Genomic DNA, 21363 nt, shown 5'->3' with positions numbered 1-21363 from the left:
AGGCAAAGCTACCAAAAATTAAATTTGAGAAGATTTAAAGCCCAAAAACACAAAATCATAGAAATCACTAAAAAACTTTCACGACAATGCAAACTTCTAAATGCGCAAACACACTCACTGGTCTAATCACATAATGCAGATGAGTTTAGATTTAATAATCACCGAAAGGTTTTAAATCTAAAAAATTAAATAAGGATACATTGACGATATAGGGACAACATTGGTAAAATATGAATAGCTGAATCACTAACTCCATGTGCCACTGTCTAGGATATAATTCCTACAAACTAAAATACATGATCAAGTGAAATTGCATATAAGATCATAGCCAAAGAAATAATGCATTAAATACCTAATTAATCCATTTACATTACTCACATTTTCATAAAGCATAAAGAGACAAGAATAATTTAAATCACCATAACATAAAATACATCACGTAACATAATCAGAAGTATGTCCAAATACCAGATAATCAGATATCATCATAGATCTACTGTCATCTCAAAATGGCATCAACATGTAAATATCATAAACTAAATAGTATAGTAGTATAACATCTACGGTACTGAATCAAAGTATAACATCTGACCCTCATGTCATCTCAAGGTACATATAATAAGAGTATCAAGTATCTCTCGAAACAAAATAGACAAGGTACAAACTGTAAACACGAGAGGCACTACATTGAAACTAAGTATTGCTACACATTGGAAGCTTTTTAGATGCAATTAATAGGCATGCATGTATAGCCTAAATTCTATTAGTAAATACACAAAAATTAAATAATCTTTGTTCCTATTAATAATATCAATTGATGCCTAACTAGTTTCAACTTTGTCATTCAATTTTTATTTTTACAAAAAAATTAGTATATCCTTGCATACATAATTAGAACTAACATGTATCTCTATGTTGTATCTCTATTCTTGGATAAGTTAAAGTCTAACAAGATTAATAATTTTGATTAATTTAAAAAATTATTGCAACTTTTGATAAATTTGATAACAAGTTTCTTTATCTAAATTACTAATGATCTAGTCTGATGAATCATAAACTATTTAGTCTATAATACAATCAATTACATAAATGATATAAATAATGTATGTAGAATGACTATATGAATTATTAAATTATAAAATCTATACTAAAAATATTACATTTACAAAATGTTTGATATAGAAAGAACTAGAGTACTCTAACTAAAACTTGATCAATTACAATTAAAAGTATAAATCTTTAAAATTATAAATCTTCCCCACCATGAGTGACATGTTATATTAATTAGATAGGTATAGATTAGTTTTAATAGTTAACAAATTTTGTAATTGATACCTTATTCCCATAAGGTAGATTTTCTTAACATGAATAAAGGGCTTCATAAATAAAATACATTGATAACTCCCAGTGCTTTTTTGTGAATTGTAACTTAGTATATCATTTATTAATAGAAAAGGACTATTCATCAAAGAAAAAACCATTAATATCTTGATGACATTTCAATGAATTTATTAATCAAACAATTCTTTGACATTTTATATTGAGGCACTCTATTTGAATGTAGTATAAAAACATTCTTTATTTCTATTTGTGTGCTTTGAGTCATGCTATGAAGAATGAAGATATGTTGGGCATGAGTTTTTATAGAGATAATGGAAGAAAAATAGTTGAGGATTATGTTATTCATAGCATGTGGACTTGTATCGGAGAGTGAGCATGATTAATTTGCAGCAAAATATTCAAATATGTGATTTATTTATACAGACTTTAAAATATGTGATTTATGATTAATTAGAGCAAGGAGTAAAATTATTTCTCATTTTGTGAGTTATAATATTTCTAGTAAGAAAGATGACTCTTAAAAATAATAGTGATGAAAACTAATTCAAATATAAATTCTGGAAAATATTATTGTGTGGTGAGAACCTTTTTATATTAATTTAAGTTTTTAAATAAGAAATTAATCATAAATTATAATGTTACAATATATGAAAAATGTATAATCTATGTTTATTGATTGGTTGATTGGTCAAATAGAACCAATTGAATAGAGGCAACTAGTAAATAGAATACTTAAATAAAATGTACTACAATGATATTTAATTTTATTTGAATTAGTGTCAATAGTGAAGTTTTGACTATTTGATATATTTGATTATCAACTTTGAAAATTTGGAAATGTGTTAGTATACATCAAATTTTGATGATTTTATTATGCAAGTTGGAGATTACTTAAGATAAATATATGAAAAATAACTCTAGAAATTATTTAAATATAATACTTTTTATTAGATATATAAATATTTATTTTTTGAAATTGAATATCTCTTTCCTAAAAATATTTTAAAGTTGCTTCCTCCAATTATTATAATAGATATAATTTGAATAAAGATACAATAATTCTAATAATTCTTAAATTTAATTATGTTGTCATCTCTAATTATCTTCATAATCTCACCAAGAAGGTCAAGGTTTCTTTCTCTTTATTTAATAGTTTTCTATTTTATGGTTTCACTTTTTTATAGGTTGAGAGGAATTTAAAGATCAACGAAAATAGAAACCTTATCATAGCATATGATTTAAAATCTTCTATATAAAAAAAAGATCAAGATATCTAAATTGGGTCATTTTTAAGCTTTGATATCTATCGTACACATAATTTGTTTATTTTTCTTATTATAATAAACTAAATATATCTTCTTCTAATGTTTAATTATTGAGGAGAAGACATAATAATAAAAGAAAATTTTAATTAACTTATTTAAGATATTAGAAAGAGGACATATTATAATTTTATTTTTTAGTTTTTAGAAATATCATTAAACAGTAACATAAAGTTATTTTTAAAATTATAGATTTGTAGGACATCATTATATATAATTATTTTTATTTCTTTCTTTAATTTAGATTTATACAAAACACTTTTTAATATATAAAAAATTAAAATTACTCAAATTTTACATTAACACTTCAAAATTTTAGGAAAATAAATACATTAGAACTAGCCCTATTTGTGAATGATTTTGTTAGATTATGGTGACTTATTAGGAAAGTATTGTACATACTTCATAAATTTTTGGCCCCTATTTTATCGAGATTTTGGGCTAACATGTAATTATTAATTATAACCCTAAAGTGGTTAAAATACTTGTATAAAAGAGCTTAGGGTTAGGGATTGTTTCAAAAGGTGTGATGCGAAATTGGTCCTTGCGGTGGTATTGAGCTGTGAGGGATTATGGATTGTAATCAAGTTGTAATCATTGGATCATAAAAATATTGGACTTGCTGTTTGGTGAACATAGCCTGGAGTTTGGGTGAACCACATTAAATCTTGGTGCCTTGTGTTCTTTTCTATGTGATCTATTAATTTTTTTTATTGGTTATATTTGCATGTAATTGTTATTTCTATCCGTGGTTTAATCCTAAAAAAATTGTTTTACAAATTTCTTCTAAAATATAGCAATATTTTCTATGAAAGTGTCGTAATGAAAATGGTTTTCAATTAGTGTTGTACAATTAACAAGTTTTAAATCAAGCAAGCAATTAGGCTCACGAGTAAAGTTAGATTTATTTGGTCAAATGGTTGAGTGCTGCTATATTAATTCTCTCAACCATTATTTGATAGTTGTCCCATTGATATTAAAGGAACATATTTTAGTGCCATAAAGAAATGTCAATATGGTATTTCTTCTCTTTTTCATTATCATTAACTCAACTTCCCCTCTCTTTTCCTTAGTTAAAAAATTATCTTCAACATCCAAACTCTATTTCTAGTCTAGTAGAAGGGAGTGACTCATGCTCACCTTGAGCACTTGTTTGGGATAATTTTAAATTTTAAAATGACCAATTAATTAAAATGTTATTAGTTGTCATAAAAAAGGCAAGAAAGAAAATGAATTTTGAGTTTAAAATTTAGAAAAAAAAAACTAAAGAATTTTAGAAAAAGTAAAACAACATGCTACTAGTTTCTTCATTATGTTTTGATTCCCTGCAACCAAAGATAAAATTATGAGAACTTACAAGACAAAGCTATAAGACATCAAAGGCTTCCAACTTGTCATTCATTACCTACACAGGAAGGAAATTATTCACTATGACATCAAGGGAAGGAACATTCTTGTGGGCTATGATGGTGTCAATCTTATAGACCTTGATTCTGCTAAGATAATTGGAGATAAAGAAGAAGAACATGATTTTAATTTGAGGGGTGATCATGAAATATTCTTATAAAAATTTGAGCTTTGACTACTCAAACATGACTACAATAGTATGATTAAAAAAATTCAATTTAAAGGACATATATAGTTTTCCCACTAAACCTGAATTTGTGGTTTAAAGCTCAACCATTGGTATTTTCAACAATAGTACTCATGTCTTGTTGATTTATTAAGTTTAACTATGTGTGCCTAAAACTATTGAGTGTGAGCCAATAATGACAAAAATAGCATAAACATTGCATATGTCCATTGCTTAAACCTTTCTTAAGCTTTCTAATGCTATGACTTGGATTCCTAGTTGATATAATATATAATTCATGGGTATTTGCACACAATCATTCCACTAAAATAATGTTTAAGTTACAAAATACCTCTTAGACTATTGGGCAACTCATGAAATGGCTATAGGTCAACAATTTTAAATTAATTTGAGATTGTTAATGACATTAGTGATAAAAATTGTTGGTTGCCCCTTGAACCAAATGCCCACCTACCCATTAGAGGAATTAAACTTGGTAGTTGATTTCAAATGAAAAATGAAAGGGAAAGGTTTTTGAGACAAGACAAAAGGGAAGAATGTCCATTCATTCCATGTAGGTATAAAGATCAATTAAAGAGAGCGAAGTTTTCAGAGAGGTTCAGAAAACTAGGAAGAAGATTAGAGGTTGCAGTAGCATGAGATTTGTTGGCATTAATGTATTATTGCCATTAGTGATAATACTTATCTATATCAATATAGCTACCAAGCTCTACAATCAATTTCCTACACTCACCGAGCTTCACAGTTTACACCGAGCTTCATAGTTTACACCGAGCTCATAGTTTACACTAAGCTTCATAGTTTACACCAAGCTTCATAGTTTACACCAAGCATCTCAGTATCTACTAAGTAGTCAGACTATGTCATGGGAATCCAATGTAAACTGAGCATTGGAAGTTACAATGGTTACTGAGTGATGGAAGTCTAATGTTTACCGAGTGATGAAAGTGTAGTGTCCTAGTGAAATCAAGGTAAACGAAGGATTCAGTTCTTACCGAGTAACACTATATCTACTGAGTAACACTACATCTACCGAGTCACCAGTGGTTACCAAGTTTAGAACTATATTGAGTGATTAGTATGCACTGAGCCTTCACTTCTACCAAGTGCATGATGATGCCAAGTAATGCAATGGATGCCGAGTATCATAAGGTCACCGAGTTAGTTTAGTGAACCTGAGTTATTTACTATTGGGCTAACTCAGTAATGTTTTGTTCACTTGTGTTTTATCCAACCCTACAATTATAATAATTGGAATGATATATATGTAATGTATCATATCATTTACAATGTATGCATGAGAGTATCAAGGAATGGAGATGTAATGCTTTGAGAAGAATAAATGCAAATCAGCAATAGAGTAGAATATTCAGCAAGGTCTACAAGGAATAGTAAAGATTCATCAGTTACAAGAGGTGATCTATACTTCAAGGATCTATTCAACAATCAAGTTTGTACGTAGATCCACTATTTCATCCTAATAGATGAACTAGTTTTGTAAATCCTTTAATAAGGTAGACTTAACAGTCTTTGTATAAATTTCCTAACAGAGTGCATACTTTAGTGTATGTTTGTAAATCCTCTAACAATGTGGATCTAGCAGTCCTTTGTGCTCCTAACAGGGTAGATCACTAGAAGTGGTCAATGTAAGCCTTAATATGCCAACTTTATACTGTAGTATTGGATTTTTGTGGGTATCATCCCCACCCCAGTTTTACTTTCTATTTGGAAGGTTTTTGGGTTACCAAATCACTGTGTACATGTGTTATGGATGTTTGATCTCTCATATATGCAGTAGTTTAGATTAATGAATGGTGAATAGTATATATAATTAAAGTTTTGAATTGTTTTAAAATTTTGGAGTTACCGATTCACCCCTCCCCTCTCAATAACCTATCATATCTTGAATATTTCCAACAATTGGTATCAAAGCTTTGTGGTTCTTAGGATAAAGTTTGATAGCTTGAGCAAAGATCTAAAGGACAAATGGAGATATTCAAACTTGACAAGGCAATTGAAATTGAAAAGCTAGATCTGGAAATGGCTATGGCTCAACTCAAAGAAGCAAAAGAGCATCTTTCCTAATCCTTGAAAAGAAGGAAGGAACTTGCAAGACAAATGAATGACCATCAGTATGTTGAAGAAAATATTGAACACCTTTTACCATCAAGTAGTTCAGATGAAGCTAATGAGGCAATCAAGGAACTCCTAGCAAAGAATGGCTCTCTGCAGTAAGAAGCAAGAAAGCTTTAAAGAGAACAAGAAATCTAATCAATTAGGCTATGTGAAGTTTTGGAATAGAGAAATAAGGCAAATGAAGACTTGGAGGCAAGAAATAATCAATCCAATCAGCATGAAGATCTTATAAATGAATTATCTAATGCAAATGAAGAAATTATGAATCTAAGATCTAAAAATGAAAGCCTAAGGAATGATTTAATCACTGAAAGACAATCAATGAAAGCTTACAAAGTGACTTAAGATCTGAAAGACAAATCAATGAAAGTTTGGAAAATGACTTAATCATTGAAAATAAAGTCAATGAAATCTCAAGCAGACATGACTCAATTGAATCAACAAAATGAGCAGAATCTTCATAGACAAAAGGGTAAAGCAGGACTTGGATATAATGAAGAAGGTGAATCTTACAAACAAGGTGCTCAAAGGAATAAAAAACCTACTTGTGATCATTGTGGTAAGTTAGGTAATACATCAAACAAATTTTGGAGTAATAGAAAAGAAAAATTCAATGGAAAATGCTACAACTGCAGTCAGCATGGTCATAAAGCTAATGAATGCAAGGAGAAACCAAAATTTGAAGGCAATTGTCACAAATGCAAGAAGCATGGCCACAAGGCATTCCAATGTAGATCAAAATCATTCAAGGGCATATGCACCGAGTTGTGGTGCCAAAAAGGTGACAAGGAAATTTTTTTTTCCTAATTTAAAAAAAGCGTACGCGCTCTTTTAAAAAATAAAAAGTATATATGATGGGCTGCAAACCCGCAGCCCATCATTTTCATCAGCATTTTCTTCTACTCCTACAACGAGAAACACGTACGCGAGTTGAAGACTCAACATTTGCACTACCATTTTCCAAAATGCCTCCTCGTCGATGAAATCCAAGACCACAAGTGCACCCATGACGATGCCATAAGTGATATAAACCTAACTTTGCATTGTTTGATATATTTTTCATATTGTTTTGTAAGTTTTTTATATTCTTTTGTAGGGTTTTTACAAATTTCATTTAGATTTATTTATTTATTTGAATTTCAATTGATTTTTTATCAGGAAATGTTCATAATCAACCAAAAAATCCACAAGAACATCAAAACCCTCAAGAACCCCAAAACCAAAACCCTCCTCAAGAAGAAGAACAAATTCCACAACTCGAACCAATTGCAAGACCTCCACGAGGCACACAAGAAAATATAAGAAATGAAATAGAGAGAGGCAAAACTGAATTAGAAGGAATCATTGCTCGGTTGAAAGAATTTGGAAAAACCAATCCAATGAGGGCTCAATTGGCATCATCCCTCGAATCCATTAACACTCAGATAGCCTCAGTTAGTGGTCAATTAGATATTTGGTAGGCTAAGAGGGATGAACAAAAAATATTTTACGAAAATAAATTATCATATGAAGATGTTAGAAAAAAGGAAATACCAAAAGGTAGTATATGTGCATTATTTAGAAAACCCAATGAGCAAAATACTGTTAGAGAGGGTACTAAATGATTCCCCATCCATTGGTGCATACATGATGCTATTAGAAATAATTTTTGAGATAGATGGTGGATGGTTTTTGATGCCCCTCCTTGCAACAATCACGAGGTCCCCATGTATTTTTTGAAGAAATTATATTGTGAGTTTGTCCTTGGGGAGATCCCCAATTATTTTGATATGTTAGACTCCTAGGGTAGAGGTGGGGGGTCATCATTTAAGAGGCCAAGAGCACGTCGTGACCCTAATGTAGTTAGGGTAGCCGTGGTCCATCCACAGCGTGAGCATGTGATTATTCCTTTAGTTGTGAAGGAACATGTAGAGGCCAGCACTCTAGGGACCATTAATGCTTTGATGCAGACCCTCATCCATTCCATGAGCCCATTAGTTGAGGGGGAGCCTTCTATACGTCATGGTCACGTGTGCACTTCATGCAGATCCCTATGCACATTTGGCACTCATGTCGAAAATGGTGCAGATGATGGGCTTGTCACCGATCAGTTCCTGAACGAGACATTTGGCATTGACACATAGGTAAATTACTAATTTGATCACATTTCATACATATAGTGAATGATTAATTAATTAGGATTTATTGACATTGTTCAAAATTTAGGGTCAAAGTGTTCTTGGGCCTAGCAGTGATCCTCCAGGCCCATTTTTTGTCCCTTCGACGAGCCCTGAGGTATGTATCAATTTAATCATTTTAATTAATACATATATTTATTACGTAATCATATTAAGGATTGACCAAAAAAAATATGCATGTGCATCAGTTCTCCACAGGACCCTCAACCTTTACCACAGACACAGAGCAGAGACATCATACGAGCTTCACACAGGTACAGTTGTTTCATGTTAATTTAATTCATTTGATTATATTTATTCCATGTTTCATGTTAGATATAACGTGTATTGTATGACATGCAGCTCATGATGTCGGACACACCTCCTCATCTGCGATAGTCTGTTGATAGTGGAGTGGCCGCAGCTGTGGCTAGCTCACAGCCACTGACGAAGGTATGAAAGAATTTTCTTCATTTTAGTTGTTGTTTATAATAGTTGATCTCAAAATTTCTAATGTTATTTATAAGTGATTATATTTATTGAATTGTTGTAGGGTCTTGTCATGCCTGATCATCCACGAGCATTTGAGGTGGACTTACAGAGTGACTATTTGTTGGTAGTAAGAAAATAATTGATTTTATGAGTACATATATTTGATTTCAACGTATAATAATTATTGATTCATATCTACTTTATTTGTATCAGTTGGACCTGGAGAAGAGCCTCAACAAGAGGTCAAGTGAGCATGTTAGGAGAGCCCCGTCATCTCCACTGTCTCCCTCCACACGATGGCAAAGGACGTCGAGAGACTTGTTTCCTTCCCCTCGTGGGAAGGAAAAGATGTAGTTGAGATATTTGATACATATATATAAAGACTTGTTTCCTTCCCCATGTATATATATATGCATCTGAGAGACATATTCGATACACATTTGATGTACATATGACATTCTATATTTGATGTATGACATGTTTGATGTATGACATTATTGGTTAATATATGATATGTTTGTTCATATATGACATTATTGGTTATCATAATATATTATGTGTTTGCTAATGTATATGACATTATTGGTTATCATTTTATATTATATGTTTTTTCATGTATGACGTTAAATTAGATATGTTCGTGTATGAGATTAAATTAGATATGTGCATGTATGAAATTAAATTCGATTGCTAGAGAGTTGCCATTATTTCTACCAACTAGTAGATGTTCTTTTTTGCTTTATTTGTATTTCTCAAAAACTGCAAAGAAGCTATTTCTGGTGAATAGTTGTAAACAATTGTGATCATCAACTTCATGTACTCTTGGCTTTGGCTGCGAACACTTGTAACTTTGGCTATAAGAATCCATGGATTTGGCTATGTGCACTAGTGGCTTTGGCTATGAGCATTTATTGCTTTGGTTGTAGGCACAATATAGTATTGGTTGTAGGTTGTCTTTCTTGTTGCATGTCGAAGTTACCTTCAAGAATATCATTAGTCTAAGAGCATTACAATTAAAATACTATGACATAATACCTTGGAAATAATACTCTTTAACCCATTACTTTATTTGTTAAAACATCATGTCGTATCTATTGTAGTCCTTCTACTCAAATATGTTTTCAAAAATACTTAGTATGGCAAAGAAATGTCTATGGAAAGCTTGTCAAATAGGATATTGAAGAACTAAATGTGGATAGTCATTAGTACCCATCAATAAGAACACAGACATCTTTCTCAAGCAAGCCATATGACATTAGCAAGTAATTTATAAATTTCCTTTGCAAATAACTAGAAGATTGTATGAATCTTAATACAGAGTTAATCACGAACTCATTATTCCATCCAAGAAGCATATATCACCCTAAGCCAATTAACCGACAGGATAAAAATTAATTCAATTTCAACAAAATTTTGAGTATAACAAGCATCTTAGGGATTCTTAGAAGAATTAACATGATGTTCACAAGAGCATTACAAGTTCTTGTAATGCTATTTCACATATTGTAATCATATTCAGTTTTGAATGGCCATTTGTGTTACAAGCATAAATGTTCTTTAAGGTCTTTTAATTCTAGACATGAATTTTATTATGAAGCTTTTTTATGACAACCCACTCAATGCATATATTGTTGGTCCACATTATGCTAATTTGACTTTCATTGGTTGATTTGGGTCTAGACATGACATTATTCACTACCTTTTTTATATATTATTTTTTTGTAGTGAGGTTTTGGCCTGAATGAATGTATTAATCATCAAAGTTGTGAACCTTGGTCGAGATCCTTACAAATATATTTTCAAATTGGACCTCAAATAGTTTTCTTAGTCAACCCCTGTACACAGATACTGAAATTGTAGTTAATTACAAAATTAATACTGAATTAACACAAGTTTAATTGAGAAGTATTATGTTCCTCAATAGGCTAGATTATTATTGACTGGGAAGCTTTATCTTAGAGCTGTTGGTTTCCTAAATCTTTAGCGCAATGACAGTCTTATGAAATGTGGAATTAGGTCTACTAGCTAAGGAACATTCTTTAAAAGGTAGAGGAAACTCAAGACTTACGTGTTTCCAATCAATATAAATGTTTAAATCGCTTCTCTAATTTTTTCTATTTATGATCTTCTTAAAACTTAACTTTCTAAATGCATTGATGGGGAAATAAAGATCTTATAGGAACTAAAGGCTAATCATGTTTAATACTTACAATTCTCTGTTTTTATCTAATAATGTAAAAAAGATTGTACAAGTGTTTTCAAAGAGCAACACTTGTCACTAACATCATAAGAAGGAATATCCAAGGAGACTTACCACTAATCCCCCACCACCAAATTCAAGAGAAAACAAAATTCCACTACTAAAGAGATAGTAACAATGATCATCCCTAGTCTCTCCCTTATCACAAAATGATTACCATCAAAATATGCATTTCCAATTGCATCATGTGCGTTGAAGCAATAGTAACATTTTCACTCTCTTACCTAATGTCTCCCATTTTTGAAACCCCTGGGGAAGGGAAAGGCCATCTTCTCAGTACTTCAAAATACAACGAGTTCCATTTTTTCACATATTAATAATTGTTGACTTAAAGTATAGTCAAAGTATTGACAACCCATAGATATGCCCTGTCAAAGATCGCAGCCCTGTGGCATTTAGTGACCCTTAGGGACATTCTGGTTCAGTGTGCCTGAGAATGTTCGAGCACTGAAGGGGATAGGAAGAGGTTGGGGATATGGTTTACCTGGCCACCCAGAGCTAATGGAGCAGACAGTTTGATCCCATGACGAAAGATGAGAGAGATTTGGCAGTTGGCAACAAATAGACACTAAACAACCCCAAATTCAAACATACGAAGGTCCAATTAGAATAATGAATTTAAGTAACCAAATACCAAATCCAAACAAAGGAAATGGGACTTTTACCTTAAATGAATAAATTACATAAAGAAGGGTGGTTGGCTGTTTGGAAATCTACTTATTTTTCTTCTCTCCCTCCTGTCATCCAAGAGAACATGCAATGAAAGAAAAATATCATCACAATAAGAAAATATGAAAAATATTGTTCTAGCTTTAAAAAAATTGGAGACATCAAAACATAAAATCAGTCCACCTTAGTCATGTGGACAGTCTTGGGGAAGAGGTTGCAACAATGTATTTGGATCCAGTTGATCACTCTTCCTCTCTCTCCCTCTCTCTATATTCAATCTAATGAGCCAACTAGATCTACTCGACATTTTAATGTCTCAAGTATTGCATCGTGGTCTGACTCGTGAACTTTCCAAAGATTCTTATTATGTGGTTTTCCACCATATTTTATCAAGTGGACATTTGATGCGACAACAAGATTTGAATAATGAAGAATCTTCCTCTTTGTTTGCCAATCCTCGAATAACCACAAGTTAAGGTTCTTCATAGAATATCGTCTAAGCCATGTGCCAGTTACAACCATCGCACCGACATGGTACTCTAAACCTTCACCATCTATAACCGAGTGATCCAATTTTTGTTTGGCTTGAACACAATGACACAAATAATAATCTGTCCCTTCTTCATTATCTTCAGGTGCAATAATAGCAAAAACATGGCCTGTAGTGACAAATGTACAAAATGCGGTCATTAATTTAGAAAATACTTGCGTAAAAGTTATAAAGTTACATATTGAAATTACAAAGATATATAAATATATATATTACTAGGTTGCACTAGATTAGACAAGAAGTCAAAGTCAATAGACGATTCCATCTGTACCATTTCCAGTGCTTGTGGGGGACGATAGGTGTTAATTGGGTCCAAAACCCATATATCCCATTTGTCCACCCATTCAGTCGACTCACAGTCATCCCAATTTTCCTCTGCACATGATGGACAATAGCATGCCATTTTTCATGTGTCGATACTCCATGAACCTGCATCAGAGCTTCTAAAAGAGTGCAACTCACTAGATCTTGTTAATGTGCAACAATCTTGATATGGTGCAATGTTAGTATTATCTATCAACCAAAAAAATCTACGAACCGTAGACTCACCTTCCTTACTTAGACCCATTATAGCGTTACACCACTGGACAATGGATTTTGCATCTGTCAATATTGCTCCATCTTTGTACTTTAGTTCTTCATGAGCTAAGGCTCTTTTGATGCATGCGCCTGCACCATCGTGCTCTCCCTTTCCATGACCAACCTCTATGAAATTCCACATGTATTGAATTCTACACAACTTGTGCATCCTGCTCAACCAATAGAACATCCGTGCATTCTTGAATTGAGATGCACAATTGTCTGACCAAATAATGTGCTGACGATATGTGATGCCCTTGTTAGCCAAATCTCCATAAAATAGTTTAAAACAACCATGTATGAACTCCGTAGAATGTGATCGATCATCGCTAATGTAAAAATGGTACTCCCTCAAAATATTCCTATCATCCTTTGTACTTGTAGGTGAATGCATGAATGTTATGTGAACAAATATGGAAACCTGTTGAGAAGTATAATACTTTGCTTGCACCTCATTTTGTGGTTTTAGTGTGTAGTTCTCTGTAAAATCTACAACCAAAATAATGGTATCTAGTGGAAATGTATCCTTGCACAACTTGAATTGCAAATCCAACCATCGAGCTCTATGGGTATGCCTTGCTTACTCGTAAATAATGTTTTCACGAAAAATCTTCATGAACTCATACACTGGAATCTTTTCAATGACTAAATCACATCTTTTACCATGTTTCGATCTTTTAGAGCATATGTCACTGTCTTAAATTTTTCGTAATCTACTATTTCATTTCCAATTGCATGTGTACTATCCATATGTTGACAAGTTGATAAAAGTTGCAAAGAACCACAAAATAAGAACGTACCATCCAAGTATGATGTCTTGTAAAATTGTTGGCCATCCCTTATTTCACATAAAATGTTGGATATGAATTCCCTTGAAGATCTTGGTGGCTCATTTATGTCACAATCCTGCAAAACAAATTGAGAATGCAAAATTACGCATATATGCCTAAAAACATCAAAATGGTTTAAAAATTCAATATGTATCCTACAACAACAAGTTGTGCGTGTGTGATTTATCTTCACATAAAAAGGTTTACCCAGCTCAAAAAATCTTTGATTTATTCAAATTTGAGGATACGTACCAATAAATTTTGCAAAAAATTGTGTCTGAGTTGTGTCCAAAAAATGTTTCGCATGTGGCTCGTGATTTTGGCTACCAATCCTCCTTCTTACAACATCTCTTTGATTAGGGGAAAAATGTGTGTTATTTTTCCAAAAATCTTCGATCAATGATTTCAAGGCTTCACTAATTTCTTTATCCTTTCGCGGTAGTCTACCGCTAAATGTCCATAACTTATTTTTTGTTGGATCTTCCAATCTCTCACGCCTTAGCATGGCTCTCCTTAGAGTACCTCTACCAATTTTTAATGTTTTGCTTGTCTTTCTCATGAGTTGAGCTTTCTTCATTTGGCTACTTACTATTGTCAATGTAAGTACTCATCTTGCGATATTAGTATCTTTGGTGCGTGATTTAGAACCCACTTTGTCATAAGCATTCATTAGATTCTTTACAATGTTTTTTTCATTTGAATCATCCATCATTCTTAGCCCAAGAATCTTCATGATAGGCCTAAATTTTAAATTCCTCATCATTTCAACAAATAATTGGCATTGACCTATAATATATAATTCATCAAAAAATAATCTCCACATACGATTAACTTTACTTTGACAAGTACACTTACTAATCTTGTCAGGCATTGATTTCAAAATGTTACTATCAATATCAATCAAATATTTTGGTCTTCTAAAATGAATTCTAGAAGGTGTTATAATCTCTTCAATTCTCTCAAAATTTTGAACATCAACATAGGGTTGAGTGTATTGCACACCTTGAACCGAAGATGATGTGCCTTGGCAATAAGATGCAAAAGATGGAATATCACCTACTTGATTTGTTGATGTTGTGCCTTCAACATGACATGATGGAGTGTGTATATCGTCGGATCTAAAAATCAGTGTCTCTTCATCATGAGAGGACGATATGACTTCAACATTGGAAGATGGTGTAGCGGACGATATGACTCCAACATTAGAAGATGGTGTAGCTTCACAATTCAATTTTCTTCTTGAGCGTAACAGTCTCATGCGTTCTCTTTGTCTTTCCAATTCTTCCTCTTTGTTTCTTGGTACCGGTGGTTCTTGATCCTCTTCAAAAGTCAATTCTTCATTATTGCTTTGCAATTTTCTTTGCTCACATAGTAATTTAATTTTATCTCTTTTAATTGCCAAATCTCTCTCCCTATCTTCATTTGTTTGATTTTTTGGTTTCTTCCTTGGCATGATGATGATTTCTACATGTCAAATTATTCAAACATTTGAATTACTTAAAATTTGTAAATTAAAAATTATTCAAATACATATAAAAATTATAATTATTTGAATGAATACACAATATATATATAAAACTACTTGTCAAATTTCTAACCATTTCGAAATAACATTTCATTGAAACATACAAATTTCAATGAATTCACTATATATTAAACAACATGTCAAATTATAATCAAATTTGTATCTATATATCAACAAACAATATTTAAAATAGATTGCACTAACCGTTTCTATACAAGGAATATTCAAAAAGTCTTCAAATCATGTATCCAATGATTGAATTTGGTGTTTGCTAGCTTCCAAAAGTGTTTGCCACCTTGAAATAGTGTTTGTTACCTTGAAATAGTGTTTGCCACCTTGAAAGAGTGTTTTCTATGTTGAAACCCGCAATTTTTGTCAGGATAACAGAGTGCAGAGCAGAACAAAAGTAGAGAATGAATGAAACGGGCCCCAAAGTTGTTTTTTGACCATTTTTAGGTGATTTCACATAGCGCATACGCGCTATAGCACGTATGCCCTATAGCGCGTACGCACTATGTGAGAACACATCACTCTCCACCCTCCCTACTCTCTCTCTCTCTCTCTCTCCCTATCTCTCTCTCTTCCTACTCTCTCTCCCCTCTCCCATCCCCTACACACTCTCTCTCTCCCCTCTCCCATCCTTTACTCTCTCTCTCTCCTTCTCCCACCACCTACTCTCTCTATCTCTCTCACCCTCTCTCCTCTCCCATCCCCTACTCTTTAGATCTCTCACACACACTCCCATCCTCCCTCTCCCACTTCTTACTCTCTCTCTCTCTCTCACACTCTCACATCTGCTACTCTCTCTCTCCCATCCCCTAAACTCTCTCTTTTATAGATACACACTCCCATACCCCTCTCTCTCTCCTCTCCCATCCCCTACTCTCTACTCTCTCTCTCCCATCCCCTACTCTCTCTCACACACTCTCTCCCATCCCCTACTCTCTCTCTCTCTCTCTCTCTCTCTCTCTCTCTCTCTCTCTCTCTCTCTCTCTCTCTCTCTCCCATCCCATTCTCTCTCTCTCTGCCACCTCCTACTCTCTCTCACACTCTCTCCCATCCCCTACTCTCTCTTACACACACTCCCATCTGCCCCTCTCTCCCATCCACTACTCTCTCTCTCTCTTGGGCTGCTCTCTCTCTCTCTCTCTCCCATCCCCTACTCTTACTCTCTCTCTCTCTAATCCCCAACTCTCTCTCACACTCTCTCCCATCCCCAACTCTCTCTCACACTCTCTCTCATCCTTTCACTCTGTCTCTCTCATCTTGTACTCTCTCTCTCTCTGCCACCTCCCACTCTCTCTCGCACTCTTTCCCATCCTTTCACTCTATCTCTCCCATCTCGTACTCTCTCTTTGCCACCCCCTACTCTCTCTCACACTCTCACACTCTCTCCCATCCCCTACTCTCTCTCTTTCATAGACACACACACACACACACACACACACACACACACTCCCATCCCCTCTCTCTCTTCTCTCCCATCCCCTACTCTCTAGATTTGTCACATGCACTCCTATCCCCCTCTCTCTATCTCCCTCTCCCTACTCTCTCACACTCTCTCCCATCCCCTACTCTCACTCTCTCCCTCTCCCTCATCCCATTCTCTCTCTCTGCCACCTCCTACTCTCTCTCACACTCTCTCCCATCCCCTACTCTCTCTTACACACACTCCCATCTGCCCCTCTCTCCCATCCGCTACTCTCTCTCTCTCTTGGGCTACTCTCTCTCTCCCCTCTCCCATCCCCTAAACTCTCTCTTTTGCAGATACACACTCCTATCCCCCTCTCTCTCTCCCCTCTCCCATCCCTTACTCTCTAGATCGCTCACACGCACTCCCATCCCTCTCTCTCCTCCTCTCCCACTCCCTCTCCCACCACCTACTATCTCTCTCTCTCTCAAGTTCTCTCTTTCCCTCTCTACTCTCTCTCTCTCTCTCCCATCCCCTACTCTTACTCTCTCTCTCTCTCCAATCCCCAACTCTCTCTCACACTCTCTCCCATCCCCTACTCTCTCTGACACTCTCTCTCATCCTTTCACTTTGTCTCTCTCATCTCATACTCTCTCTCTCTGCCACCTCCTACTCTCTCTCACACTCTTTCCCATCCTTTCACTCTGTCTCTCCCATCTCGTACTCTCTCTTTGCCACCCCCTACTCTCTCTCACACTCTCATACTCTCTCCTATCCCCTACTCTCTCTCTTTCATAGACACACACACACACACACACTCCCATCCCCCATCTCTCTTCTCTCCCATCTCCTACTCTCTAGATTTGTCACACGCACTCCCATCCCTCTCTCTCCTCCTCTCCCACTCCCTCTCCCAGGTCACCTACTATCTCTCTCTCTCAAGTTCTCTCTCTCCCTCTCTACTCTCTCTCTCCCATCCCCTACTCTTACTCTCTCTCTCTCTCTCCCATTCCCATCTCTCTCTCACACTCTCTCCCATCCCCTGCTCTCTCTCACACTCTCTCCCATCCTTTGAATCTGTCTCTCCCATCCCGTACTCTCTCTCTCTCTCTGCTGCCCCCTACTCTCTCTCTCACTCTCTCCCATCTTTTAACTCTATCTCTCCCATCCTTTCACTCTGTCTCTCCCATCTCGTACTCTCTCTTTGCCACCCCTTACTCTCTCTCACACTCTCACACTCTCTCCCATCCCCTACTCTCTCTCTTTCATAGACACACACACTCTTATCCCCCACTCTCTTCTCTCCCATCCCCTACTCTCTACATCTATCACACACACTCCCATCCCCCCTATCTCTCTCCCTCTCCCTCTCCTACCGCCTACTAGATCTCTCTCTCAAGTTCTCTCTCTCTCATCCCATCCCTTACTCTCACTCTCTCTCTCTCCCATCCCCTACTCTCTCTCACACTCCCATCCCTAATCTCACTCTCTCTCTCCCATCATGTATAAGCTCTCTCCATCACCACCTACTCTCTCTCTCTCACTCTCACACTCTCTCCCATCCCCTAGTCTGTCTCTCTTACACACATTCCCATTCCCCCCCTCTCTCTCTCCCTCTCCCACTCCCTCTCCCACTGCCTACTTTCTCTCCCCCATCCCCTACTCTCTCTCTCCCCTCTCCCATCCCCTACTCTCTCTTTCATAGACACACACTCCCATCCCCCCCTCTCTCTCTCTCCTCTCCCATCCCCTACTCTCTAGATTTGTCACACACACTCCCATCCCCCCCCCTCTCTCTCTCCTCTCCCATCCCCTACTCTCTAGATTTGTCACACACACTCCCATCCCCCCTCTCTCTCCCTCTCCCACTCCCTCTTGCACCACCTACTATCTCTCTCTCTCTCTCAAGTACTCTCTTCCCTCTTTACTTTCTCTCTCCCATCCCCTACTCTCACTCTCTCTCTTCCATCCCCTACTCTCTCTCACACTCTCTCCCATCCCCTACTCTCTCTCTCTCTCTCTCTCTCTCTCTCTCTCTCTCACCCCCATCCTGTACAAGCTCTCTCTACCACCCCCTACTCTCTCTCAAACTCTCACACTCTCTCCCATCCCCTACTCTATCTCTCTTATACACATTCCTATTCCCCCCCCCCCTCTCTCTCTCTCACACTCCCTCTCCCATTGCCTACTCTCTCCCATCCCCAACTCTATCTCTCTTACACACTTCCATTCCCCCCCTCTCTATCTCCCTCCCACTCCCTCTCCCATCGCCTACTATCTCTTTCACTCTCCCTCTCTCTCCCATCCCCTACTCTCACTCTCTCTCTTTGCCACCCCTACTCTCTCTCACACTCTCACACTCTCTCCCATCCCCTACTTTCTCTCTTACACACACTTCCATCCCCCCTCTCTCTCCCTCTCCCACTCCCTCTGCCATTGCCTAATCTCTTTCTCTTCCATCCACCCTCTCTCTCCCTCTCCCACTCCCTCTACCATTGCCTACTCTCTTTCTATCCCATCCCCTACTCTCTCTATCTCTCTCTCCCCTCTCTCATTCCCTACTCTCTCTCTTTCACACACACCCATCCCCCCTGTCTCCTCTCCCATCCTCTACTTTTTCTCTCACTCGCTCTCCCTCTCCCACTGCCTACTCTCACTCTCTCTCACTCTCTCTCTCTCTCACTCTCACTCTCTCCCTCTCTACTCTCTCTCTGCTACCCCCTACCCTCTCTCACATTTTCACACACTCTCTCTTTCTCTCTTACACACATTTCCATCCCCCCTCTCTCTCTCTCCCTCTCCCACTCCCTCTCCCATCACCTACTCTCTCTTCCATCCCCTACTCTCTCTTCTATCCCCTACTCTCTCTCAAGCTACTCTATCTTCCCCCTCTCCCATTCCCTACTCTCTCTCTTTCACACACATGCACTCCCATCCTCCTCTCTCTCGCTCTCTTCCTCTCCCACTCCGTCTCCCACCACCTACTCTCTCTCTCCCCCATCCCCTACTCTCAATCTCTCTCTCCCAACTTGTACTCTCTCTCACACTTCCTCTCTCTCCCATCCCCTACTTTCAATCTCTCTCCCCCATCCCGTACTCTCTCTTTGCCACCTCTACTCTCTCTCTCACACTTCCTCTCTCTTGCATCTTGTACTCTCTTTGCCACCCCTACTCTCTCACATTTCCTCTATCTCCCATCCTATGCTCTCTCTGCCACCCCTACTCTTTCTCACTTCCTCTCTCCCCTCTCCCATCCCGTACTCTCTCTTTGTCACCTCTACTCTCTCTCTCACACTTCCTCTCTCTTGCATCTTGTACTCTCTTTGCCACCCCTACTCTCTCACATTTCCTCTATCTCCCATCCTATGCTCTCTCTGCCACCCCTACTCTTTCTCACTTCCTCTCTCCCCTCTCCCATCCCCTACTTTCTCTCTATCTCTCTCACACACACAAATAGTCATTCCCTTGCCCCACCGCCCTAGCTCTCTCTTGGTTTTGGTTTGCAATTTAGGTCTCAATAGTGCGTGTGCACTATAGCGCATGCGCACTACCTCGAATTCAATAGTGTTTTAATAGGGTGCACACGCTATTCAAAGCTTTGCATTAAAACCAAGCCTAAGGCTTGGTTTTGCCTTGGAGATCCAACCCAAAGGTTTGGATTTTATAAACAGGTCTGAGACATGTTTTCCAGCAAACATTAAAAAAAATTATTGATTTTTCTTGTGTGCTCCCCTTCAATATTCCTCGTGGTTGGGTATCGATAAGATTAGGTTACATAACATTATAGGTCTCTGTGTTAGCTATCTAACCATATAATTTATTTTTAATTTAAACTATTTTAAGTCTTTCATCTATAATTTTTTTTGAATGTATGTTCATTTTTTGTCAAAAACCACCATGTACTAATTGGGCTATAGATTTTAGCTCATTCATCGAATTTTGTAACAACTTAGTTTTTTAGAAACTAGACTGCATTCTACACACTTTGAAAAAAAGAAGTTTTGATTTTAGATTAGTTTTCAATCATTTCTAGGGGGAGCACATAGATATTTCACATTTTTGGGATGGGTCTAATTAAAAAATTCATTAAAAAAAAATACACATTATAAAATTACCCAAAAAATCTAGGATAAACTACATAGTGTTAAGTAACTTTTGACTAGAGCGATTAAAGAATTTCAAAAAAAAAGTTAAAATTTTAGGGGGGCCACACTTTGTACTATGTTATATTTTTTTGGAATAAACAGTACCACTTTCTGTGGCCCCCTTTTTTGAGTACCTAAAACTAAACCATTTTGAAAAAAAATTAGTAGTTTAGAAACTAGATTTAAAGGACTACAACTTTTGTTTTTGTCATAGCTTAAAATTTTTAGCGTACCTATCTTCAAATTCTTGTTGAAGTCCAGAATTTTCTGATTTCAGAAAAAAGGTGTCCACTTATACCCCCCTTTTGGCACCACAACTTTGTGCACTTACCCTCAATATAGCTAAACAACTT

The sequence above is a fragment of the Cupressus sempervirens genome, chromosome 11 (genome assembly GCF_028749045.1).
Source record: "Cupressus sempervirens isolate cs-2001-9-10 chromosome 11, ASM2874904v1, whole genome shotgun sequence".
Classification (NCBI taxonomy): domain Eukaryota; kingdom Viridiplantae; phylum Streptophyta; class Pinopsida; order Cupressales; family Cupressaceae; genus Cupressus; species Cupressus sempervirens.
This window is presented reverse-complemented; position numbering follows the sequence as displayed.